Here is a 26,365-nt window from a genome sequence, read left to right on the forward strand (position 1 = left end):
GTCTGCACCTGATGCAGGCGCTGGACCACCCACCAAGAAGGAAGGCACCTACAGCAGGTGTTCCAGCTGCCCCATCGCCCGCTCAGGTGACTCCCTCCAGAAGCTCACCGACCGCCTCTGTGAACAAGGGACTCTCTTCCACCTGGGGTCAGATTGGGCTCCTGTGTGTGGACTTTCACCACAGGGCCAGAGGGCGTGTTTGACCTTGTTATCGTCCTTTCATCGACTTACCTCTGCTTCTTGTCCTTCAGGAAAAGGGTGAAATGACTTTCCCCTTCCTGTTAAAGAAATCCTTTCTTTTTTCTTTTCCTGTTTAAAGTGTCCATTTCCATCTCCGTGGACTGCTTAGCTGATTGGCCCCCCAAGGCATGGGCTGTGGCTTTGAGATACTTTTCTTAATACATAAACCTCTGACCTCTTCAAAAAGGGACCTGTTAGCTTGGTGCTGAGCTCTGCCGGGACGTTATAAGACCCTGGGACTCGATGCCAAGCTCATTGGCCAGGGGGAAAATGATTGCCCTTCAGATTTTTTTTCAACATCTTTATTGGAGTATAATTGCTTTACAATGTTGTGTTAGTTTCTGCTGTATAACAAAGTGAATCAGCTATACATATACATACATCCCCATATCCCCTCCCTCCCTATCCCACCCCTCTAGGTGGTCACAAAGCACCGAGCTGATCTCCCTGTGCTATGCAGCTGCTTCCCACTAGCTCTCAGTTTTACATTTGGTAGTGTATGTAAGTCCAGGCCACTCCCTCACTTCGTCCCAGCTTACCCTTCCCCCTCCCCGTATCCTCAACTCCATTCTCTAGCAGGTCTGCATCTTTATTCCCGTCTTGCCCCAGGTTCTTCATGACCACTTTTTTTCTTTTTAGATTCCATATATATGTGTTAGCATAGGGTATTTGTCTTTCTCCTTCTGACTTACTTCACTCTGTAGGACAGACTCTAGGTCCATCCAGCTCAGTACAAATAACTCAGTTTCGTTTCTTTTTATGGCTAATATTCCATTGTATATATTGCACTTCAAATTTTAAAGAGAAGAAGATGAACTGTGTCTAGGGTGAGAGGGAGCAGAGAAGTCTCTCAAGTGGGGATGTTTTCTTTATGCCTCACAAAGGTGTCGGGAGAAGGGAAGAGGCTTCCCGTAAGAACGTGCAACGTGAGGCTGTGTATTAGAAGCCGCAAAAGTCTGCTGCATCGTAAGTTCCCAGACTATTGCTTGAAGCTTTGACATCCTAGGTACGTTGAATGTGGAAGTTAGAATTCTAGCGGGTGGGCAACTGAGTTTTCCCATTTGATTTTAAAATACATGGATATCGCTTTAATGATAAATGGGTGTTTGATTTTGAGGCATAGTCACTGGTTTTGCAAAGTGGAAGTGTCGCCTTTTTCAAAGAGGAGGAAAATGACTTAATCACTGACTCACGTCGATCGTACTGCTTTAACCAACTGTGTTTGATTAGCCCTTGATCACCTCAATAAGTGATTAGCTACGGTGGAGCCACAGTAAATATTCACTCCAAATCAGTCTAAATGTAGAAAGCCATACGATAATTTATACTTGTCTAGGGCTCCACAGTTACGTGCTTACTTCCATGCTCTGTCACAGCGGAAATGCTTCAGCTCGCGTCACTGGGTGGGTTGAAGGCCAAGAGGAGGAAGACGGAGTCGTCGGTTCTCTGTTATGGGGACTGAGTCCCTGCAGGACCCCTGCACTGTTTTCCTTCAATTCCGCTCGTGCTCTCGGTTGGTCTAAAGCTCGTGGAACGTCCTCTCATTAGACCCAGGAAGAGTAGCGTACCTGGGAAGACAAATGCACGTACTTGATGGGAGTAACGGAAGAAGCAGGGAAACTTTCAAAGAGTCGGAGATACCAGGGGGAAAAGGACTGTGGTGCCATGTACAAGCATCCACCCTTGATGGAGTAGGTGATTTCCTCATCCCGACTGTGAACTGATTCACGGTACCGACGCCCTGGTGCCTGACCTCTAGCAGTTGCTCAGTGAATCCTGTGTGAGAAGAGATGGGACCAGAGGTCTAAAGACCTCTGTCTCACCGGCTTCAAGTGGCTGGGACGTGAAGGCTGGCTGGTCACGTCTAATGCAGATCAAGCCCCAGGAGCGCTGTGGGCAGCCAGGTTGGGGAGGGGTCACAGTCCCGAGGTTCTTAATCCCCAGAATGTGGTTTGTAGAAGCTTTTGCATTTCACTGTCTACAGTCCCATTTCAGAGGCTGAAATGCTAAGAGGCACACAGGCCACATTTTAGGAGATGTCGGCCAGCCCCTCTCTGTTCCCGAGAGAGGGTTTGTTCTCTCTTCACCTGCAGACCGTGCAGTGTGACATTTCAGCTTGGTGTCCGGCTGTGAAGGGGACCCGACATTTCTTTTTCTGCTTGGGCTGCAGTGACAGCTCCCATGTTTCTTCACAGCACATGTATTCCCCCATCCCAATCCAGGAGGCTCTCTGTTGCAACCCCTACCTCTGAATGGCCTGGTGGGGCCCCCCCTCAGCTCCTGGATGGGGCCCCATTTAAGCTCGCACCTCCTTTAAGCATCATTCTCATCCCATTTCCCATGCTTTTGTCCCCTCCCCCTCCTGCCATGTCCAGCCCTCTCCTCGCCACTCGCAAGGCTCACCAGTCACCGTATATAGAAACCTTCCTTCATCAAACTCGTCCTCTGATTCTATTTCCTCACCTCACAGATGGCATGGACCAGTGGTTTCCGAACTTCCGACCATCTCGGAATCGTCTGCGGCAGGGGGACCTTCATTTTATTTTTTTAAATATAACTACAGCTCTGTTATATATATTATATATATAATTATAATTATATATATAATCACAGCTCTGTTATATATATTATATATATAATTATAATTATAATTATATATATAACTACAGCTCTGTTATATATATTATATATATAATTATAATTATATATATAATCACAGCTCTGTTATATATATTATATATATAATTATAATTATAATTATATATATAACTACAGCTCTGTTTTATATATATTATATATATAATTATAATTATATATATAATCACAGCTCTGTTATATATATTATATATATAATTATAATTATAATTATATATATAACTACAGCTCTGTTATATATATTTTTTCTTTTTTAAAATTTTTTGGCCACAGCGCGCAGCACTTGGGATCTTAGTTCCCCGACCAGGGATCGGACCCGCTCCCCCTGCATTGGGAGCACAGAGCCTTTTTTTTTTTTTTTTTTTTTTTTTTTAAAGATTATTTATTTATTTATTTATTTATTTGGGCTGCATTGGGTCTTCGTTGCTGAGTGCAGGCTTTCTCTAGTTGCGGCGAGCGGGGGCTACCCTTTGTTGCGGTGCGCGGGCTTCTCGTTGCGGTGGCTTCTCTTGTTGCGGAGCACGGGCTCTAGGCACGCGTTCTTCAGTAGTTGTGGCGCACGGGCTCAGTAGTGGTGGCGCACGGGCTTAGTTGCTCCGTGGCATGTGGGATCTTCCCGCACCAGGGCTCGAACCCGTGTCCCCCGCATTGGCAGGCAGATTCTTAACCCCTGCGCCACCAGGGAAGTCCCGGAAGCACAGAGTCGTAACCACTGGACCTCCAGGGAACGGGGGAGGGCCTTCATTTTTAACAAGCACCCCACGTGACTCTGAGGGCACCCATGCTTGGCGTCATTTGCCTTTTATCAGGTGTGAAACTGACTCAAGTATATCTGTAGGCATTCTGCGAGCAGAGGAGAATAAGTCTTCGACGTCTTTCTCATGACCTTCCACTGCCACTCAATGTGTGAGCACAGGATCTGCCTTCTCGGTGACTCTTGCCAAGGGAAAAGCCACCATGAACAGTCAGGTGTCACTGACACCCCTCTTCCCCCCCGGCCCCAATCAACCAGCAAACGCATTGGAACCTGTTTTCAGACTCTAGGCAAGGTCTTTGGGGTACCAGGTAACATAACCTTTGGGAAACATTAGAGGCACTGGGAATGGCAGATCGCTGCATTTTTCTTGGGTTTTCACACTCAGTGTTGTGGAGGTGGCCATGGTGTTGCTTTTATCAAGAGGCCCTTCTGAGGACAAGGAAGCCCAGAAGTTCTTTTACCCAGAGCTGTTTCCCTCAAATCACTCCGGCATAACTCTGAACTGTTAGGATCTATCAGATATCAACATGGATTTTACATGTTTACTTGTCTGCCATCTGGATGTTTGGACTCTTAGAAAGTTCTCCCATCTGATGATTCAGTGTTTCCTAGCTTTCTGTTCATGTGAAAACCACCCACTAGTGAGTACTGAGCGATCGGCATTCTCCGACTTTCCTGGGTCATTGTAATCACGTCCGCGTCCTTCCCCCGTGATGGGGCATCCCCTCAGTGAGATGGGGCTTGGGCCCCTGCTGCTCTAAAGAAAGGGTGTCTGCACCTTATGGTGTTCTAGGAGATAGCTTCAGATTTTATACAGTAAACACCTAAGTGTCTGTTTATTTGTCACATCACCACGTAAGGGCCCTTCGTGTGTTGGTGCCCTAACGGGTCAGAAACATCCTTGGTGTCTCCCCGATCCAGGTCAGCATCCGTCTTTGGTCCCCTGCCCTTCAGGGGAACTGTGCCCTGGATGTCCAGCACCTGCCTACATCTTGTATCTGTCTGTGCTTTACCTACAGTGTACATTTTTAAAAATTGTGGTAAAATATATGTACCACAAAATTTAATGCTTTAACCTTTTTAAAAAATTTTTTTTATTTTCTTTTTTTTTATTTTTGGCTGAGTTGGGTCTTTGTTGCTGTGCGCAGGCTTTCTCTAGTTGAGGCAAGCGGGGGCTACTTTTTTCGTTGCGGTGCGCGGGCTTCTCATTGCGGTGGCTTCTCCTGTTGCAGAGCATGGGCTCTAGGTGCTCGGGCTTCAGTAGTTGCGGCACATGGGCTCAGTAGTTGCGGCACGTGGGCTCAGTAGCTGTGGCTCGCGGGCTCAGTAGTTGTGGCGCACGGGCTTAGTTGCTCCGCGGCATGTGGGATCTCCCCGGACCGGGCTTGAACCTGTGTCCCCTGCACTGGCAGGCGGATTCTTAACCACTGTGCCACCAGGGAAGTCCCCCACTTTAACCATTTTGAAGGGCACCGTTCAGTGGCCTTAAGCACATTCACATTGTACAGCCATCGTCACCATCCACCTCCAGGGCTTTCTTTCTTCCCCAACTGAATTTGTTCCATTAAGCACGAACTCCCCAGCATCCTCTCCCCCTAGCTCCTGGTGACCACACTCTCCTTTCTGTGTCTTATAAACTTGATTCTTCTGCTTCTCCCTCTTCTCTGCGGCATCATGCAAGGTTTGTCCTTTTGTGTCGGGCTTGTTTCATTGAACATGAGGTCTTCAGGGTGCATCTATGACGCATGTTCATAGCATGTGTCAGAATGCCGTTTTTTAAGGCTGAATAATAATATGCCACTGTCTGTGTGTCTTAAACACGAAACTGACCTTTGTCTCTTTTTCTCTTGCTCTGAGAAACAGTTGATTATCCTCTCTAAGCTCGTTGGATCGTTTTCCAGCAAGATTCACTAGCTATAGATTCAGAATCGGCCAGAAGTTCAAATGATTAAATTCTCACAACAAATGTTAACATTACTTGTTTGAACGTTTAATGTAAAGCGTTAATAAGTCTTCTGAGGGATTGCAATAGGCCTTTTCTTTAAAAAAGAATTCTTGAATATGGCAAGACCTGGCATGGTTCTTTCAACACATCTGATAAAGAAATATCTTTGAGTGGTAATATTTCTTATTGTTGAAAGTACTTTTGCCTTTTCATCTCTGCATACGTGGCCCGTATTAAATTACCTTACATAATCACACAACACCAAATTTTATTTGCAGACTTGCCCTGAATATTACCACTGACGAAAATTTACAGAGCATTTCACAGTGCGTACTAAAATGAAGCATCTGGAATGCATGAATAACCAGTGTGTGATAAAAGGGAAATGAAGGGGGCCAAACGGTCTCCCCGCTGATGAGATTACCTCATGGCCCGCAGTTCTGCCCCAGATTAAGAGTCTGTGCACATAAATAAAATCCACTAAGGAAGATGAGAATACCATTCACAGCTGCTGCTAGCGTACAGAATACTCCTTTCGTAGGCTGTAAAAGTACATCCTTCACTTTGGAATGTCAGCCCAGCCATCGACTTTAGTAGCTTGCGGTAGATTTCATTAAAATCGTGTGACGCTTCTTAATTTTAGAAACGCGCTGATAACTCACAACAGTGTGTGTTCGGACAGTTGTTAGTCACCATTGCACACCGGCCTGTATTGCCTTAAATTTCCGGTCACTTTCCTGTGGTCTGGGGCTGCCCCAGTTGCAATTCAGGGAGCACACTTAGAGACGCAGGGTGCCGTCACACAGCCCTGTGCCCTGTACCGCAGGTCTTTTCAGTATGCAGATCCCTGCATGGATTAAATAACGTGTTCCAGTGTTCAGGGTGCGTCCGCATCATTTTCTCGCTGAGTCATGACCTCGCCTCTGTATTTTGGCTGCCTGCCCAGTGAATGGCTGATTTGCCTTTAGAGATGCGTTTTAAAGGGTCAGCCTAGGCTTGCGTATTTCTCCCAGATCACACCGTGTCTCCGTTTTCTCATCTGCAGGGGGCGTTACTAGTAGGATCTCCTAGAGAGAACCACATGAGTTAGCGCCCTAGAGCAGGGGTGCCCAACCCCCGGGTCATGGACCGGTAGCGGTCCCTGGCCTGTTAGGAACCGGGCCGCACAGCAGGAGGTGCGTGGCGGGTGAGCGAGCGGAGCTTCGTGTGTTTCCACAGCCGCTCCGCGTCGCTCGCGTTACCGCCACCTGTCAGCACTCTGGTGAATTGTATAATCACTTCGTCACATATTACAGGGTAATAATAATAGAAATAAAGCGCACGATAAATGTGACGTGCTTGAATCATCCCGAAACCTTCCCCCCCGCGACTCCGGCCGAGGAAATATTGTCTTCCGCGAAACCAAAAAGGTTGGGGACCGCTGCCCTAGAGCGCTCAGCACTGCGCCCACCCCACCATGCTGTCAGTAAGCTAGCCAGGTCTTCCCAGCTTCTGCCCATCATCCCACCGGGTATGGTAGAAAAATGGCTGAGTTGCCAGTGGCGGTACTTGGCTCTTTCCCTTTTCACTGGCTTTGTTTCCATTTCGTCCACCATGGTGATGACTCCCAAAGAACAGCTGCCCCTTGTCCTGCGGGGTCGCACGAATGTCCTCAGCTAGAACCCGCCACAGGACCGCCGGCCCCTCGGTCTAGCCACAGCCGTGACCACGCAGCACACTCCCTCAGGGTTTAACACCTTGATCCTTTGTCATCCGACACCTTATCTTTGGACCTTGGCAAGGGAGGAGGTGACCCTTCTTACCTGGCCGCCTAGTGACATTGTCCACAGCTGTGCAACAAGAATCGTCTCCCTGGGTTCTCCCATTACGAGACATCCCTGGAGAATCTTTGACCTTTTCTTCCTGTCTCTCCCCCAGCACCCATATTCATGCTCCCCGTAATAGCCTCACGTTTCAGGAAAGACAAGACGACTTTAGAAGGAGTCTCAAGGAGGGCCCACCCGGGGTCAAGTTTGAGAAAGCCTGTGTTGCATGTCATTGAGGGCGTTGGCCAGTCTCTGGGTCAGCTTTATTTATAGCCAAGAAACGCTTACAGTAGGCTTAGAAGGAATGGGCGGTTCGACCTTGTGCCATCGACCCATGGGCACAATTCCCATCATGATTTTGCCCTGGATTTTTAGGCCAGCTCTAAGCCTTGGGATCTCAGAAGGACCTCTTACCTTCATCTTCATTTGTGCTTAATTGTTTTGATAATTATAGAAGCTATTCATGCCTATTGTGGAAACTTTGGAAATAGAGAGGGGAAAACATGGAGAGTGTTATCTCTGAGTTGGGAGATAATTAATGCTTTGGGATGTTTATTGTCTTTTTGATAAGGTCTGTGTGTGTGTGTGTGTGTATATCTCACATATCATGAAAGATGTTCAGATCACCAGTGGAGTTTCAGATCTGGTTTTCTTGTGTGATTTGTTTACCCATTCTCCACGGCCCCCTGTGTGGGCTGGTTCCAGCTTTATACGTGTATAAACACAACTGTGGTAACTATCCTTCTCCTCCTTCCTTGGGTACATTTCCAGAAGTAGAATTCCTGAGTCACTGTTCTATACACTCTTCAAAGTTGCTAATAACATCTGTACCTTGTCCTTCTGCCATAAGGTGAGGGCCTTGGGAAGGGGAGGAGAAATCAGAGACTTACCAGCCGCCTACTTGGTTCGTGACACTCACCCACACCAGGCACGTTGGCTTCCGTCTTTGCTTTGGGTCTCAGATATGCCCTAGTTACTCATGTCTGGAGTCAACAGCCCTGGTCTCGATGAACATCTGTGGCACCAAAACCAGACCAGGAAATCACGTGAGATTTGTAAAAAGCAGCCAGCAGCTGGCTTGCCTCCTCTTCTTGGGGTCAGACTGATCTTTTTGCCAATTAAGGCAACCCGGGCTCTTGGGCTGGGGGACACCATGACGTCAGTCCAGGACGAGTTTATAGCAGTGACCCCCGTTCTTTTGTGCCCAGGCTAATGTGGGACTCACCCTGGGGAGAGTGAGAGGGTGTGGACTTCCAGCCTGGCATTGCCACACCACGAGCTGTGTGGTCCTGAGAGAGTACTCTGACACTGTGCAAAAAGAAAGGCAGGTGTGGGAATGTCAGCTGGTGCAGCCACTGCGGAGAACAGCACGGAGCGTCCTCAGAAAACTAAAAATAGAGCTACCCTACGATCCTGCAATCCCACTCCTGGGCATATATCTGGGCAAAACTGTGATTTAAAAAGATACATGCATCGCCGTGTTCATAGTAGCTCTATTTACAATAGCCAAGACATGGAAACAACCTAAACGTCCGTCGACAGAGGAATGGATAAAGAAGATGCAGGGAATGTATATACACACAGTGGAATACTACTCAGCCATAAAAAAGAATGAAATGATACCATTTGCAGCAACATGGATGGACCTGGAGATTATCAACAAAGGGAAGTAAGTCAGAAAGAAACAGACAAATATCATACGATATCACTTTTATGTGGAACCTAAAATATGACACAAATGAACTTTTCTACTAAACAGAAACAGACTCACAGACATAGAGAACAGACTGGTGGCTGCCAAGGCGGGGAAGGATGGATTGGGAGTTTGGGGTTTAGCAGTTGCAAACTAGTATGTATAGAATGGGTGAAAAACAAGGTCCTACTGTATAGCACAGGAAACTATATCCAATATCCTGGGAGAAACCATAATGGAAAAGAATATGAAAAAGAGTGTATGTATATGTATAACTGAATCACTTTGCTGTACGGCAGAAATCAAACACAACATTATAAGCCAACTATACTTCAATAAAATTTTTTAAAAATTTAAAATAAAAATAAAAAAGAAGGGCAAGTGATCAGAAAGGCCTCTTCAGCTCCAGTTGTCCCAGACTCCAAGATTTTGGGTTTACCAAGGCCTGTTCAGTCGTCTTACTGATTCCACTGTGGGACGTCGGCATCTTGGTGGCCCATCCACAGTCCTTCCTGGTCATCTAGCGCCCCTCCAGCCACCACCCACGCGTCCTGACACGACGTGCCCAGGCCTGCGATGGCGACCTCCCTCCGCCCCTCCCGTTCACACATTGATGCCCCTCGTGCCACAGCTTTTCTGCATGCTCATCTACCGGAAGCTTAAGCATTGGCTTCATTCCTTTTTAACGTCAAGATTAAAACTTCAAAAACATCCAATAAAATATTTTACTTCCATAAAGAATTGCTTCTGAGTATTGCAGGTTTTAGCGCTTTGAAAAAGGAAAAGAAGTGTTTCTCAGTGGACCTAGTGGCAGAGAATTGTGTGTGTCTCGTGTACCACCAGTAATTCCATGATGTTGCTGGAAAGGAAATGCGGTATTTCCCCTACACACGAACGTTCGAGTTGCGAACTTTCAAAGATGCGAACGTGCCCCCGTGTGCCAGCTGTTGTGCTGCTCTGCTGTACTTTCCGAGGTACTGTTTTGTGAGATTAAAAATGTTTATCTTTTGTGTTTGTTTTTTATGTATTGTTTGCGTGAAAAGTATTATAAACCTATTACAGTACAGTACCGTATAGCTGATTGTGTCAGTTGGGTACCTAGGCTGACTTTGTTGGACTTAGGATCAGAACTCGCTCGTTTGTAGGGGGCTCACTGTACAGCACCATCACAGTTTTAAATTAAAGATATCTTCTCCCTGAAATTTAAGAAAATCACAGTCACAACTTACAGCTTTCTCTTCAGATCAGTAGAACATGTTCACCTACAAAATGATGTAAGGAAACGGTTGCCTACTTTGCAGCTCCCTGTGTGAAAGAGCCAGCCTAAAATAACATAACAATTATTAAATATATAATTATTATATTATTATTCATAGTATTATTTCTAATTATTGGAGAGTGGATGAAAAAATTCCATGGCCACTTTCTACTGATGTAAGATGTAGCTTTCTTTGTAGTCTTTTCTGGTTTCATATGGATGGGGTACTCAAATAGGTCAAGTTGCATATCCGTAGTTTAATAAAGACTTTTGTGCTTTTTCTTTTTAACCATGAAGCCGTATTTAAATCTGTGTGCTTTGTATCCTAACTGATGGGTGAGGTAGGTCATCCTAGGAAGATCCCATGACCAATTTAAAGAGAATATCCAAATTCATTTTATTCTGTACTGGAATTGCATTTTAAAAATTTAAGCCAGAATTATTCCATAATAATAATTCGAAAGAAACATTTAGAGTCACTTAGGATAATTCTAATTGAGAGTAGTTTTCAGGACTGTAAATACTGTGCTTTATAAATGAAATTCTTTACCAAGGGTTCTTTATAAACACAGACATCATTCCATCTTATCTAATTATTCATTTTCAGAATCAGTTGCTCCTACAGTCCCCCCTCCTCTTTTTCCTACAGCTCCTTTGCCTTCTTTCTCCTCCTTTAGCCATGGCCTGACAATAAAGTTTCCGCTTCGACTATCCAGAGCGCTTCTGTTGTTCCTTGCTGAGTTTTCTTCACCCGCCCTATTTGCCATTTCATCCCAACTTTAGGAGAGTTGGAGTGATCAGCGGTAAAGAGAAAATGCCAAATGCCACTGCTGCCCCATGGAGTGGCCAGTGTGCCTTCCGTTGCCGCGCCTTAATGAATTTGCCGCATAAGTCTTCCTTTCCACGTGAAGTTTGTCGCTTAGAAATCATTTTAAATCAGTCTGGCTTGAAAGCAGCATATAAATTCAACGCAAATCATTTTAGAATGGCACCTCTAGCCTTTAGGAAAAGAGTATTCCATTATTTCCTATGACCGTTCAGCAAACATCCACTGCAGGCCAGCTCTGCAGCAGGTACGTGTTCAGTAGTAAACATACAAAGATGGACCGACTCAGGGTCGCTGCCTCCTGGAGCGGGGTGGCGGTGAATGGGGGCAAATCATGTCTCCATCCCACCTCTCCCCTCAGGACCCTACGGCTCCATCACTCAGCAAGTGTGTACCCAGCACAAGTTGCTTCTCTAGTCCTCTGTTTCCTCCTCACCTTGTGAAGGAGACGATTGTCCTAGGCTCTCTTCAGTGCTCCTTTTGGCTGTCAGATGGTCAGAGTCCCTAATCATTGCGTGTTTGTCTTGGAGTTGCCTTATCACTGCTTAGCCCCACCAGCTACACGTTGCGGTTAAAGATCAACAGCAGACTCCAGCATTTCCGGTTCTGCATGTAAGGAGCTTGGAAGTCACCACTTCATCCCAACAACAAGTACAAAGCTGAGCAGACTGAAAAATCAACAGTTCTTCTTGGGTCCGTAAGAATTGGGAGGAGCAAACCACTGCCTCTAAGATTAGCGATACAGGCAGATACAGGGAGTCGTGTCTTACCTAAAGGAGCAGAGACTCCCAAGCAAAACAATGGAGCAGACATAGTTTCTTCAGCCAGCGGTGCTGGGACAACTGGACATTCACATGTTTAAAAAAAAAAAAAAGAATCTAGACACAGACCTTACACCCGGCATGGAAAATAACTCAAAATGGATCATAAACGTAAATGTAAAACACAAAACTATAAAACTGCCAGAAGATTACCTAGGAGAAAACCTCGATGACCTTGGGTATGCTGATGCCTTGTTAGATGCAACACCAAAGACACGATCCATGAAAAAAATAATATGCTGCACATCGTTAAAATTAAAAACTTCGGTTCTGGGAAAGACAATATCAAGAGAATTAGAAAAACCACAGACTGGGAGAAAATATTTGCAAAAGATGCATCCGATAAAGAACTGTTATCCAAAATATACAAAAGACTCTTAAAACTCAACAATAAGAAGACAAACAACTGAATAAAATTTGGGCCAAAGACCTGAACAGACACCTCACCAAGGAATAGATACAGATGGCAGATAAGCCCTTGAAAAGGTGCTCCACACCATAGGTCATCAGGGAGATGGAAATGAAAGCAACAGTACGATGCCACGACACACCTATCAGAGTGGCCAGAACCAGAGCACTGACGCCACGCGATGCTGGCGAGAGGCTGGGGAGCAACAGGAGCGCTCGTCGCTGCTGGGGGGGGCGCAATGGTGCAGCCACTCTGGGAGACACTTCGGCAGCTCCTTACAAAACTAAACACGCTCTTACCGTGAAATCCGACAACCACACTCCTTGGTATTTGCCCAAAGGAGCTGAAAATGTATAGCCTACACAGAAACCTACAGTGGATGTTTAGAGCAGCTGTATTCATAACTGCCCAAACTTGGAAGCAACCAAGATGTCTTTCAGTAGGCAAATGGAAAAATAAACTGTGCTACACCCAGTTATAATCCAGAATATTATTCAGCACTAAAAAGAAATGAGCTGGGCTTCCCTGGTGGCGCAGTGGTTGGGGGTCTGCCTGCCGATGCAGGGGACACGGGTTCGTGCCCCGGTCCGGGAAGATCCCACATGCCGCGGAGCGGCTGGGCCCGTGAGCCATGGCCGCTGAGCCTGCGTGTCCGGAGCCTGTGCTCCACAACGGGAGAGTTCTCAACAGTGAGAGGCCCGTGTACTGCAGAAAAAAAAAAAAAAAAAAAAGAAATGAGCTGTTAAGCCATGAAAAGACGTGGAAGCACCCTTAAGTGCATACTACATACAAAGTGAAAGAAGCTGATCTGAAAAGGCTACGTACTGTATGATTCCAACTCTATGACATTCTGGAAAAGGCAGAACTATGGAGACAGAAAAACATCAGTGGTCTCCAAGGGAGGGAGATGAATAGGCAGAGTGCAGAGGATTTCGAGGGCAGAGAAAACGATGGGTACGTGTCATTGTATGTTTGTCCAAGCTCATAGAATGTACAACACCAAGAGTGAACCTTGCGGTTAAACTGTGATGATTATGATATCAGTGTTACCAGGGTTCACCCTTGGTAACATATAGCATCTGGTGGGAGATGTCGAAGATGGGGAGGGCTGTGTACGTGTGGGGTGGGGAGTATGTGAGAACTTCGCTTTTGTAGTAAACCCAAACCTGCTCTAAAAAATGTCCTTAAAGCAGGTTTGGGTTTACTACAAAACTGAAGTTCTCACATCCTGGTGGCGCAGTGGTTAAGAATCCACCTGCCAATGCAGGAGACACGGGTTCGAGCCCTGGTCTGGGAAGATCCCACATGCCGGGGAGCAGTTAAGCCCGTGTGCCATGACTACTGAGCCTGAGCCCTAGAGCCCACAAACCACAACTGCTGAGCCCGCGAGCCACAACTACTGAGGCCTGCGTGCCACAACTGCTGAGCCTGAGCTCTAGAGTCTATGAGCCACAACTACTGGGCCCATGAGCCACAACTACTGAGCCCATGAGCCACAACTACTGGAGCCCGTGCACCACAACTACTGATCCTGCGAGCCACAACTGCTGAAGCCTGCGCGCCTAGAGCCCGTGCTCCGCAACAAGAGAAGCCACCGCAATGAGAAGCCCACACACCGCAATGAAGACCCAATGCAGCCAAAAATAAATAAATAATAAATAAATTTAAAAATGTTTTTTTAAAAAGTAAAATAAACAGGGTCAGTGGAATAAGTAATTCTTAAGAGCTTCTGTCTCAAATTAAAATCTTTGAACCTCTAGTAATATCTGTCCTTTCTTTTCCCACAATTTCACTCATATGTTGTTCATAATCTTAACTCTTAACTATGGGATTTTGGCTCCCTGTTCGGTAAAGTATTTCATTGAACTTAGCCAAAGCCAGACTCGGAGCGGCCTGGGAATAGTTAGGAGTCTTCCCTTCTTCCCAGTACATGGAGAGGCTTTGTATGGTTTCGTTTTTATTTGTTTGTTTCTTTTTAAGTCAGGGAGGAGTTGTCCTGACTCTCCCCATGGTAGTTAGGTTACGGCATTGTCTCCTAAGCGGAAGCTGTGATTTGCCCATGGCTTTGAAGTAGTAACCTCATAAATGTCCCATCCCTGGAATCCAGTCTATTTCAGCATCCACAGGCCTAATTTCTGCTTGTAATCTGATTACGGGGTTTGAGCTCTCCTAGCCTGCAGTCTCTTGCTTTGCGTTTACTATACTGTCAAGGACACCAGTGCCTGATTGCTGTAGCCCTGCGCTGGGAAAAGCTCAACCTAGTTTTGCTCAGACAGGCCGCAGGCCGTGGCTGGTTGAGAATTAGGTGTGGAGCAGGCTCTGTCCCTGAACTTTCTGTGTGCAACCATGTTCAGAAGCCCAGGGATTTCTAGCTACTTGGGAGCTTTCAAGTTCTCTGAGAAACAAGGTAAGGCAAGAGAAATGCAAAATGCACTGAAGTGTCTATTTCGTGACGTTGGGAACGTCTTGCATTCTCCATCGTATCTTGGATGCCCCTGTTACACGGTTCTGTGGTTTTCTCAAAGGATACCTTAAATGTCTCATTGACTTGATAAGTTAGCTTATCTTGTGATTGCTGAGAAACATGACTTTTTTTTTTCTGTTGTAAGTTAAAGATATTGCTAAACCCCTAAAGCCTTTATGGAGGAAACACTGCAGATTAAATTGGAATGCCCAAACTTTGGATTAAGTTCTGGATGTGCTGTACTTTGGCTAAAATATTTTTCTAAACCAAATGTTATATCTACTAAATTATTTCCAGTAGGCAGTGGTGGTTGTCTTTTTACGAAATCTTCATGGGAGACTGTTTGGAACAAAATGTTGTCTTTTTAGCGGCTTCCTTTTGAGCCCAGAGGAAAAGATGTGCTTTCGGTGTAACTACTGAAGTGACATCTCAGATTCAGTTCACTGATTGAACCAAAAGGAGATGCTTAGGTTATCTTGAATGACACATTGGAAATTCAGCCATTGTCTATAAAAGCATTTTCTAGCCCAAATGCACGATTAGGAAGTGATTTGAACAGTTGAGGCATCAGATTCAGGAATTTTCTTCTACAGTATTTGATAGCTTTTTTTTTTTTTTAACATCTTTATTGGAGTATAATTGCTTCACAATGCTGTGCTAGTTTCTGTTGTACAGCAAAGTGAATCAGTTATACGCATACATATGTCCCCATATCCCCTTCCTCTTGAACCTCCCTCCCACCCTCCCTATCCCACCCCTCTAGGTCGACACAAAGCACCAAGCTGATCTCCCTGTGCTTTGATAGCTTTTCGAACTGAGTTCTCTTTTTCTAAATGTGACACAAAGATATTTGTGTAATTAGCAGAAAAGCCTAGATGTTTAACTGGCAATATACATTTCATTTTACTGTATGTCTCTAGTTGGTCGGAATTTCCAAATTCCGGGATTCAGGGTGTATTTTAATGACTAATGACATGTCGGCATCTGGTATATCTTGTACCTCCTTTTCCTCAAGCTTCTGCCCCCAAATATTAAACAGTAAAAGGAATTTCCATGGGGGAAAGAATTTCTGTAAGTGGTCTAATTGTGGTTTTCTGGGTGGACAAACGGTTGCTATATGCCAAAACTTGTAAAACAGATTACTTACCCAAGGCTGGCTGTACATTTGTCTGTGCCTGGTTTTCATTAACCAACTCACTCAATGTGTGTTTTTGCTGGATGGGATTGTTACCAGCTGTCTTTGCATAATATGTGTCTTGTCTTCAAAAATAAATAAGTGGCGAATTCGATGTATTGTTATTATTTAGATCTTAATGAAGGCAATAAAAACACACCTGAAGTGCTCCCGCCCCCCATTCATCAGCCCCTCACGTGCCTGCCCCCCACCATGCATTCTTTAAAAGCATCTCAAATAGATCAGGCAGTGATGACTTTCAACCTTCCTGGTTACCTGGACCAAAATTGTTCAATTTTTTTCACTCCTTTTTTTTTTTTTTTTCCTGAGGATAATATCCATGTTTTTCAGTATTTAATTGCTTTGAGTTACTCTTGTAGCCATAGAGAATTTAAATGATAGCATTGAACTATGCCAGAATTTTTTTTTTTTAACCCATGGAGTATCTTGGCTACTATCAACCAAAACCAAAACCAAAAATACTTGCCTAAGCAAAATGTATGTGGTGGAATTTGATTCATAAAGGTGTCCTTTTTGTATTCACATTTCTGGTTCATGGTTTCCTTTTTCTTAAATGCTCTCAAAGGGAGGCTGAAGAATTTTTTTTCCCATTGGAGTGTTTTCTTTTGGTCTTAACTGACTGTGTGGGTATTTCAATCTTATATTATTTCTTTCCCCTTAGATTTGAACAAGAAAAACGTAAGCCTTGCTGGATTCCCACGTCAAAGAATAGTTCCAAGGTAAAGTAGTCTTTGCTCAAGGAATCTTAAGTTTTGAAGATTTGTAAGAGCTTTTGAAATTATTCTCCTACATTCCTAATTCATGAGTTTTAAATGTTTGAAAAAAAAAATGTTTTTTTCCCCAGAGTTTGACTCGTTAAAACATGCGAAGCGAGCTGACTTAGTACACTCAGCTAGCAAAGATTCTTTTTGTGTTTAATGCCTTTTATGGGAACTATTTGCAAAACCGGCTATTGGTATCTCTATAATTACAAACTTGTCAAGGGCTATTATCTTTTCTGTCTCACACCTGCCTCTAAGCATGGGATGTCCTTTTCGCAGTCTATCCCTCGAGTAAGGGAGCTCTTCATTTTTTAAGAAAGGATCTAGCCTGTTCCTCCTCTCTCTCTCCCTTCCTTCTGCCCTTTCTTCTCCCCTTACTTCCCTCCCTCCACCCATCCACCCACTCCCCTGTCCAGGTGAGTTCTTGCTGCCTGGTCTCTTAACCTTTCTGCACTTCAATTCCATTGGCTGCAGGATGTTATGGGTGCTAATCTGATTTACCTGATGCAGTACGTCATAACTGATATGAGATAATACAAAAATTAAAAGTTTGTACCAAACAAGGCAGCTGTATCTCAGGTGCCTCCTAGTACATCGCTGTCCCTAACGGGTTTTGAGATTTTCAAGTAGAGGCACAAAATAACTATCTCTTACACAGCCAGGTGTGGCTTTCAACATACACTTTATTATGCTAGAAGGACCCAACCCAGATCTACCCCTCATTCCACACGGATGTGCTTGTTCCTAATGTGTTATGTAAGACATCGTTTCTTTCCTTGAAAAGTCTGTATCTCAGTAGCATCGGGATAAACAGTTGTGTCACCGCTGTCCTCGTCAGGCGGAGCCTGGCTCTGCGTTTGAAAATGTTAGCATTGGCCTTAGTGAACGCACTGGACGGGGTAAAGCTTTGATGAATTGCGTGCACATCTTGGCGTCAGGTGGGGAGGCAGAGTTATCAGTAAGGTTGTCTTACCTGACTCATGAAATCTCACTCTTGTGGTGCTTGACACAATCTCCCGTATTTCTCATCTTCTCCATCTTTTTAATAGAAGCTAAGGCTTATGTCTTAGTTCGTCCAGGCTACCATTGACTGGGTGGCTGATAAACAATAGAAATTTATTTCTCACATCCAGAGGCTGGAAGTCCAAGATCAGGGTGCACCGCGGTGGGGTGAGGGTCCTCTTCCGGGTTGCCCACTGCTGATTTCTTATATCTGCTCTTAGTGGAATGGGCCAGGGAGCTCTCTGGGTTTCTTTTTATAAGGGCGCTAATCTCTTTCATGAGGGCTCCACCGTGATGACCTAATCACCTTCCAAAGGCCCCACCTCCTAATACTATCACCTTTGGGTGTCAGGATTTCAACCTATGGATTTGGGGGAACACAGACATTCAGGCCACAGCAGCTTCATTCCCGATACGTCCCTAGCAGGTTGGTTTAGCTGTAATAGACCTAATAAGTGACTAAGAGAATGGAACAACAGGAAGGGAGTTGGGAAGGAGAAGTATGAACTATGAATGCAGGTCAGTCACTTCAGTGGAGAGGGACTCAGAGGACACAGCCGTTCTAAAACGGTGTTATTTCACGTGTACCTATTAAAACAGTGGCCCCCTTGCTATGCTCCTAAGTGTAAACTGGGCTGGAAATACAAGAACCTGCCTCCTTCAAAGAAATCTAGTCACCCAGACACCAGAGGTGAGAATACGAGGTAATGGATTTCATCTGTCTTGTAACTTAAACTGCAATAGAAGAGTGAGCAGATGTCGGGGAGCCCTTCACTGTGTGGATATGCTGAACAGTTACTGTAATACTGTATCCCACGTTGTGTAAAAGATAGGAGGTAATGACAGCAGGATATCCTGCTCTCACTTTAATAAAATTTCCCCTTGTTGCTATTGCTGGGCATTTAAGTAGGTTAATGGGACACATTAAAAAAAAATTATCATGGAAGCAAAGGGCAAGCTCTTTTTAGATTACTGAAGCAGACGGAAAGAGCTAGAAGCATGAAAATAATTAGTCATGAAGAGTGAGCTCCATTTCAGAGGAGATGAAGGTAAATAAGACGTATTAAAGGTGTTTCTTCATACTAGAAGCTTTTGAAATTATAATTCCAAAAAATGAAGACTGTAGCATGTCTTCATTATATATGGAGAGATAGTTTCATGCTGAAATAGAGGATCCCACCTGGAGCTGTGGCAACCCACCAAGACCCACAGAGGTTGTCCAGGCGGAGACCCCTGGTCCCCGGGTGGGTGACGATGAGGAAGAAAGCAACCCAGCATCCAAAACTTAGGTTTGGAGTCGCCAGTTGTGTGAGCTGAAGATGGGCTCCACCAGTGAGGCTGCTCTGGGTGCCTCTGATTCAGAAAAGCAAGAGGACGCGCTGTTAGGACTTTGGGGGAGGGGCGGCCTTTGTAAGTGTCTCACCGGCCGTGGTGATCAGAAGGGGTGACTCATTCATGAAGAGTCCATACTTCTTTACCAGCGTGTCTTGCAAGCATTTTCGCTGCTGCCTCATACCCTCAGGCGTCGAAAGTCCAGGGCAGAGACGTGACCTTTTTCAAAACCTGGTTCCACGTCGATTTGGGGGATCTTGTGTCAGTCACAGCTCTGTGACAATCTCAAGTCAGGGTCATTGGTTCCGACCCATCCTCCTTATTCGTTCGACCTGCTCATCTGCTTCCTCAGAAGTTAGCAGCCGTTTGGTGGACACAGGAGAGAGAGGCAGTAGAAGCAAGAACAAAATGTGACGATGACATGTGGATTCCAATGAGAAAAGTTTAGCTCGAAGATGGAGACTTGAAAAATGGAATACTTCATACGCAGGCAAACATACACATATTTTCATACGTGCATGCCAGGTGGGCAACGGTAATAAGGAGAGATGCTTTCCCAATTATATGTTATTCTAAAGAAGAAAGGAGGAGAGGAAGAAAGGAAGGAAGGGAGGGAGAAAGCAAGCTTATAACTGATGTGATTGAATACGTGCCCTTCTAATTAGTCTCAGTATCTCTAACGCTGTTTGCCCCATCACATCAGCAGTGTATAAAATGTGTACGTAAACCACTTCAGAGCGAGTCATACTAGACATCTGAAATATTTTACTGGAGCCATTCCTTCATTCGTTCCCTATACGTTTATTGATTTTTAAAAAATATTCTTAAAATCAGTAATTTAAAGTGAGCCACTTGTAATATGTTCTGTAAATAGGAAAACAGGGTAACACGAGAGAAAATAACAGAGGTGCGTAATATAGACTCGGCTCTGGTGGGACAGACACTGGGTCAGAGGGTTCTTTCTTAAGGAAACAACCTTAAACTGAGGCCCAGACCAGAAGCAGGACTCAGCCAGGATGGAAGGAAGCAGGAGAGGTGAGAATTCACACGGAAACAGCATTTCCAGTGAACCACGCAAGGAGGCCGGAGAGATTTTCCTAATGTGCTCCTGGTTTTCCATTGGTTTCTGACCACCTGTAAGAGGCTGTCCTTCCCATCGGCACAAACACATTTGTAGTTTGTTTCAAGAAAGTAAGTGCGCGTGAAGCCAGGGGTGTAGGGTGATGGCTTGTGAACCCCACTCTGTAAAAGTTCAGCAGAATGTTTAACTAGGGGGTAGTTTCTTAGTCTTTATTAGCGGCTTCATCGAGCTTTTTGATGAGCAGATGAAAGGGGAAAAGTAGAAACACACACGTTTATTTTTGAAAATATGAGATAATACATTTGTACCCCAAGGTTAGTGGCTACAGGACCTGACTATTTCAGGGGCTGCATCATTTCACTGTAATACAGGATTTTTTCCCTGAGATTTTCATTTCCCAAAGACAGTACAGAACTTCTTCCGGATATTCCAAGCATTTAAACAGTCAGTTCAAATAGCGTGCCATTCCTCAAGTAGGGTACCTTTCTGCAGTTGTTCAGATTTTTAAGTTTAGACTACATCATACCTCTGATAAAAACACTGAGAACGGTCACTGCGTTACGATTCACTCTTGAGAAGTCAGGGCTAATTCCTAGTTTCTGACCTCGGCAGGTGTCTTAGGATCTTCAGGCCAACTGGAGTGTGCTTTACAAACACTACTCATTCTCAAGACTCTTGATGTGAACGTGGCACTCATCACCCATTCCCATTCCACATTTATAAGCAATAACTAAGGTTTGAGATGAGCTTGGCTCTAGGAAGACGGGATGGCCATATTTTGGAATGTGCAGGCGATCCTTGAAATTTAATTTAACTTACGTATGGGATGTAGGTAATCCACGCGCCCCCTCACATGGCACGCACAGCACTTCCTCAGTCTCCCCTCGGGCCTCTGTGGACACGCACCCTTGCCAGGCACAAGCACAGACAGGGGACCGTCAACAGGGAAGGTCGGCTTCGCGCTGGGTGTGTCTGCAGACCTGTTGCCGCCTCTCCAGAGGTGATCGTGTCGCTGGGGAAGATGGGTTTCCTGTTTCCCTAGGTTCGTTTTCTTCCTGCGAGGCAGCAGCTCTGTCTCGCCGAGCTCCAGCCACGTCCCCACGGAGACCTTGAACTTGTGGGTACTGAGTCTTGGGGCGACGGCACACAGTGTAGGAGCCTGAGCGAGATGTGCGCCTCATGTACTGTTCTTGCCGCATGGGCAAAGCCTCGAACGGTTTCGTGATCCGGAAGCCGAGGCTGACAGTAGTTCCGGGGGTGTTGGGACTGGCTCGCACCCCTCTCCCCCAGCGAGTGTGCCCCCGTCACTGAGCCACGGGGGAGCTGGAAGAGTGGCAGTGCCAGGGGAGGGGAGTGTTTACGCTACCAGCCAATGCTGCCCAACAGGTGCTTTGCGGGGCTGCGGGCAGGGTGGGCGGAGGAGGGAGTCGGCTGTTAAGCCTGCACCGGCACAGCGCTCAGGAGGTCACACCCCAGAGGGTCTTGTGAAGCTAGCTCCTACCCGGGATGGCTTCCTGTAGAAGGCAAGTGCGAAGCAAGCGCTCAGTTCCTTTCTTCGTCTCCCCTTTTCGATTCTTGTTTTTCCCAGACAAGTTTTCATCAACCTTTCAGACCTCTTCACCATGCTTTGATTTCTTGTTCGTTTGAAGGCATTTGTTACTTTGATTTCAACCCAGAGGAAAGCATGTAGATCACCTAGACAAGCTGCTGATTTTCTGAGGAAGGCTGTAGCACAGAGAGGTTGAATGAGTAATCCAAGCTTGCACAGCTCTTGGTGACTCTTGAAGAGGTGGTCGGTCTGAACCAAGGCATCGGACTCCCAGCGCAGCCATGTTTTCACTCCCCTAGGCCACGCCCCCGCCTATGCTGATGTGATTATTTAGCTGCACCCAAAAATCATATTAGCAAAATCATAAATAATTGAGAAAAGGTACCAGTTAACTCCCCCAAATAAAACTTTTCACTTGTGATCTACACACACATGTTTAACTATGTATAACAGTAGCATAATTTTTACATTCTGCACTGTTTGGGTTCATATCAGATACCGGGGTTTAAAATGACTTTAGACATTTTCTTAATGGAATTCTTTTTAGCTTTCAGGAAGAGTTCTTGCTTGAAGACAAAGAACCGCTTGCTAACCACAAAAGAGGAATCGATGCTCAGCTTTTAGCTGCCCTCCCTAAAGGTGAGGCTTCTAGATGGTTGACAAGTGTCCAGTGTGTATAAGTGTTGTGTGACCTGACTTTCTTGAAGGAGGCCCCTACGCTGACCTCCAGCTCTGCTCTCCTCTGTGCACCTTTCTGTCTCTTCCAGGAATCAACCTCAAAGTACCTCTCTTGTTGCATGGTTAGACCTCACCTTTCCACAAGTTCCCTCCTTTCGCTTCAGGCAACCTCAGGTTTTCACTGGAGGCTGGTGCCGAGGATGAGAGCGGGCTTCTAGAATCAGCCTCACCTCATCTCTCTCCTACCTTTCACCTTCTCCACGGGTGGTGGGTTCCGCTCATTTGCCCATTTCTTCTCCACCCCTTCCCACTGCTTCCAGCCCCTGACGCTTTCCAGTGCTAGGAAAGGCATTTACACTTGATATCTCTCAGCTCCCAACTGGGGTACACACTGGGCAAGCAGTGCAGACTGCATCGGAAACATCTCTCTTCTCACCCAAGTAGGTACTCACACGTTTGGCGAATTCGTATGTTCATTGGGTTAGACGCATAAGCAGTCACATACGTGCATCAGCCACCAGCCCATGTGCCTAGTTCTGCCCGTGAGATGACGTGAACGTTACCTGGACTTCGTTTCTACCAGATGTAACACTGACGCAGGGGAGTGCCAGCTCACAAGCTGTCTTCATCCCAGATGAGCTGCGTAACCCTTACTTCAGAGGAAGCAGCTTTTCCAGCAATCCCACTCCTGGGCATATGCCCAGAAAAGAGGAAAACTCTAATTCAAAAAGATTCCGGCACCCCTGTGTTCATAGCAGCTCTATTTACAGTAGCCAAGACATGGAAGTGACCTAAATGTCCATTGACAGAGGAGTGGATAAAGAAGATGCAGTACATACATACGATGGAATACTACTCGGCCATAAAAAAGAATGAAATAATGCCATTTGCAGTAACATGCCTGGACCTAGAGATGATCATACGAAGTGAAGTCAGACAGAGAAAGACAAATATCAGATATCGCTTATATGTGGAATCTAAACACTGATACAAATGAACTTATTTACAAAACAGACTCACAGACGTAGAAAACAAACTTATGGTTACCAAAGGGGAAAGCAGGGGTGGGGGGTGGGGATAAATTAGGAGTTTGGAGTTAATAGATACACACTACTATATATGAAATAGATAAACAACAAGGACCTATAGCACAGGGAACTATATTCAGTATCTTGTAGTAACCTACGATAGAAAAGCATCTGCAAAGTCATATATATATATGACTGAATCACTTTGCTGTACACCTGACACATTGTAAATCAACTCTACAACTATACTTCAATAAAAAATAAGTTAAAAAAAGAAACAGCTTTGGTGAGAAGTCAGAATTTTTTTCTATTCTGAAAAAAAACAAAACCAAAAAAAAAAAAAAAAAGCAGCAACAAAACACATGAGATCAAGCCCAGAAGAAATTAGACCAGAAAAAAAATAGTCTTTTAATAGAAACGAAATCCAGTTTATACAGGCCCACTGGCAAATTTGCATGTATCATTAGGAACTGAGTGGGTCGTACGCCCGGACACAGGGTGACAAAGATGGATACTTGAAGGACCCCAGGGATCTGGCCCGGTGGAAACAAACAGGGAAAATTTTTCAGTTTTCAAGTACTTAACAACACTGTCAGCTGAAATGGAGGCTTATTCTATGTTGCTCCGGAGGCCAAAGTTAAGAAGAATGTCTAGAATTACAAGGAGGCGGGTGAAATTTTGTGGGAGAAGGAAAATTCTGATAGTCCATAGTACGTCGAGGTGAAATGCACTGCGTTGTGATCTCATTCGTTCTGCGTTAACTGTTCAAGTCAGGTCATAAGCCACGTAGTCAAGGGTAGGACAGATGCCGTGAAGGGTTCCCACCTGGAACCCCAAGTATGAAATGGAAAGGTCCTTCTGATTTTTTAAGACTGTTCGTGAACGACAAACTCAATTTAATCTGAGCCAAATGTAAAAGTCTATGAAGACGATCAAAGCAAAGAATAAGAATGAACGACTTGATTTTAGCGATAGCTTAGACTTGACTGATTATAAAGCTAAAGTTTTCCCTCTTCCTCTCTCCCCTGCCCCCAGCTCCTTGATGAATAATAGACAATATTAAGATCATAAAAATTAAGAACAGTATGAGAGCCTAGATTCCTTAAGCTTCAACGACTTGGAACTCTACATATATCAAAAATTTTAAATGCATAAGCTTATTAACCAGTTTAATTAAACATGTTGCCATAATTGGTAATAAAAATCATGATTTTCACCAATCAAAGATCATTAACTTTATGTACTCACCAGATTTATGTTTCTAAGTTAACAAGGCCTTTAAAACATGCTTTTAAAGTGTCAGAGTCCCTGTTCCCCTGAATTTCGTCTAAATTCCCGTAGTCTTATTTTACAGTCTTTACTGTTTCTCAGTTTGGGCAGGCATGGTCGCAAAGACCCAGGTATAACCAGTGAACTTTCCACTTCCACGTTTGTTATTCTCCCGGTTCTTAGCAATAGCAGGTTAAAAGTAGGAATTGATTATGACTTTTAGTGGCATGGAGTTTCATGTATGTTTATAAGTTTACAGAAGTCTCTTCCTGTTCATTTAGTGAGGGGTTTTTGCTTCCGTGAAATTGAGCTCTAAAATGATCATTGATTTTTCTGTAAGGAACTTCCTTTAACTGTGTGTCACAAACAGGTAATCAAGGGATTAAGACGCTTTACCTGTGTAAAACATATCATATTAAAATAGATTTTCCATTAAGGAATTATGAAATGGACCAAATATATGACTCTCCTTTTTTTTTTAACAGTTTCACTGAGACGTCATTCCTATACCATACAATGCATCCATTTAAAGTGGGCAGTTCAGTGGCTTTTGGTAGAGTCACATAATCGTGCATTGATCGGCAGAGTCAATTTTAGAACATTTTTATTTTCCCCAAAAAACCCCTTCTCTTAGCCATCAGGTCTCCCCCTCGTTCCTCTAGGTGCGTGATGACTTATTTTAGAAGTCGCTGGTCTTTATATTAGTGGCTGCCATCCACATGTAAAAGTTAAAGGGGATTTACTCCTGGAGAAGAAAGAGAAGTCTTCAGAATATTCTGGATCTGGCCTGTGGTATCAAATGCAGGCAGGGAGAGAGCTGTTCCTGGCAGTCCCCCTGCCACTTACACTTCTTTGGAAGATTCTGCTGTACTCAGGCTTGGGAGACTGAACTCAACAATAACTTGACCAGAAAGCCTGTTCTCAGAACTAACTGAAGAAACCATGTTTCCTAAAAAAAGCACCTAACAGAACCAATCATCCTGAGTATTGGTATTCTATATTATTACAAAGTATATGAGGCAGTTAAATATTTTTTATAAAGTATTATAGCCCTGATGTCAAAGTCCCTTAAATTGCCTTACTTGGAAAATGACCAACCCAAGGCCCAGCCGAAATAACTGAAGAACTAGACTCACAGAGTCCGTATTGTGAGACAAGGGCAGCGGACTAAAATCCCAGGTGTAAAGGGTAGAAGTCTCAATGCACTTGAAAGCGAAGTAGAAAATTTGTTACAACAGAAGTTAGATCAGCTGTGCTAGTTTCTCTCTGGATTTATGTTGATGAATATCACTGTTTTCTGAACCATGTTTTAGTTATATACATATGACACAGCATACCATCAATTGAATTATGGCTTTTGCATCTAATTTTTAAAAAATTCTTATTCCTTGTTTTGAGGAAATAGACACTGAAAAATTTAGAGGTAAAAAGGGCATCAGGCTGCAGCCTACTCTTAAATGATTCAGAAAGATTAATATGTAAATATGTGCATTTGTACGCATGTGTATATACACAAAAATATACATATGGAGAGAGAAAAAGAGGGTCAAAAACTCAATCAAATGTAGTGACAAATGTTAACGTATGAAAGATGTCT

The 26,365-nt window shown here is 44.6% G+C and overlaps 1 protein-coding gene across 7 annotated transcripts in view; it reads left to right on the top strand.

Annotated features, from left to right (window-relative positions):
• The window catches only part of SVIL (supervillin), a 245,350-nt gene that overhangs the window by 127,144 nt on the left and 91,841 nt on the right, over positions 1-26,365 (top strand). For all 7 annotated transcript variants that reach the window (XM_032618924.1, XM_032618914.1, XM_032618919.1 and 4 more), the window contains 2 exons: positions 16,730-16,787; positions 22,341-22,432. The gene's annotated coding sequence lies outside the window, so the exon portion shown is untranslated. The remainder of the gene's footprint in view (positions 1-16,729; positions 16,788-22,340; positions 22,433-26,365) is intronic.

This window comes from Phocoena sinus, chromosome 2 (genome assembly GCF_008692025.1).
Source record: "Phocoena sinus isolate mPhoSin1 chromosome 2, mPhoSin1.pri, whole genome shotgun sequence".
Lineage (NCBI taxonomy): Eukaryota > Metazoa > Chordata > Mammalia > Artiodactyla > Phocoenidae > Phocoena > Phocoena sinus.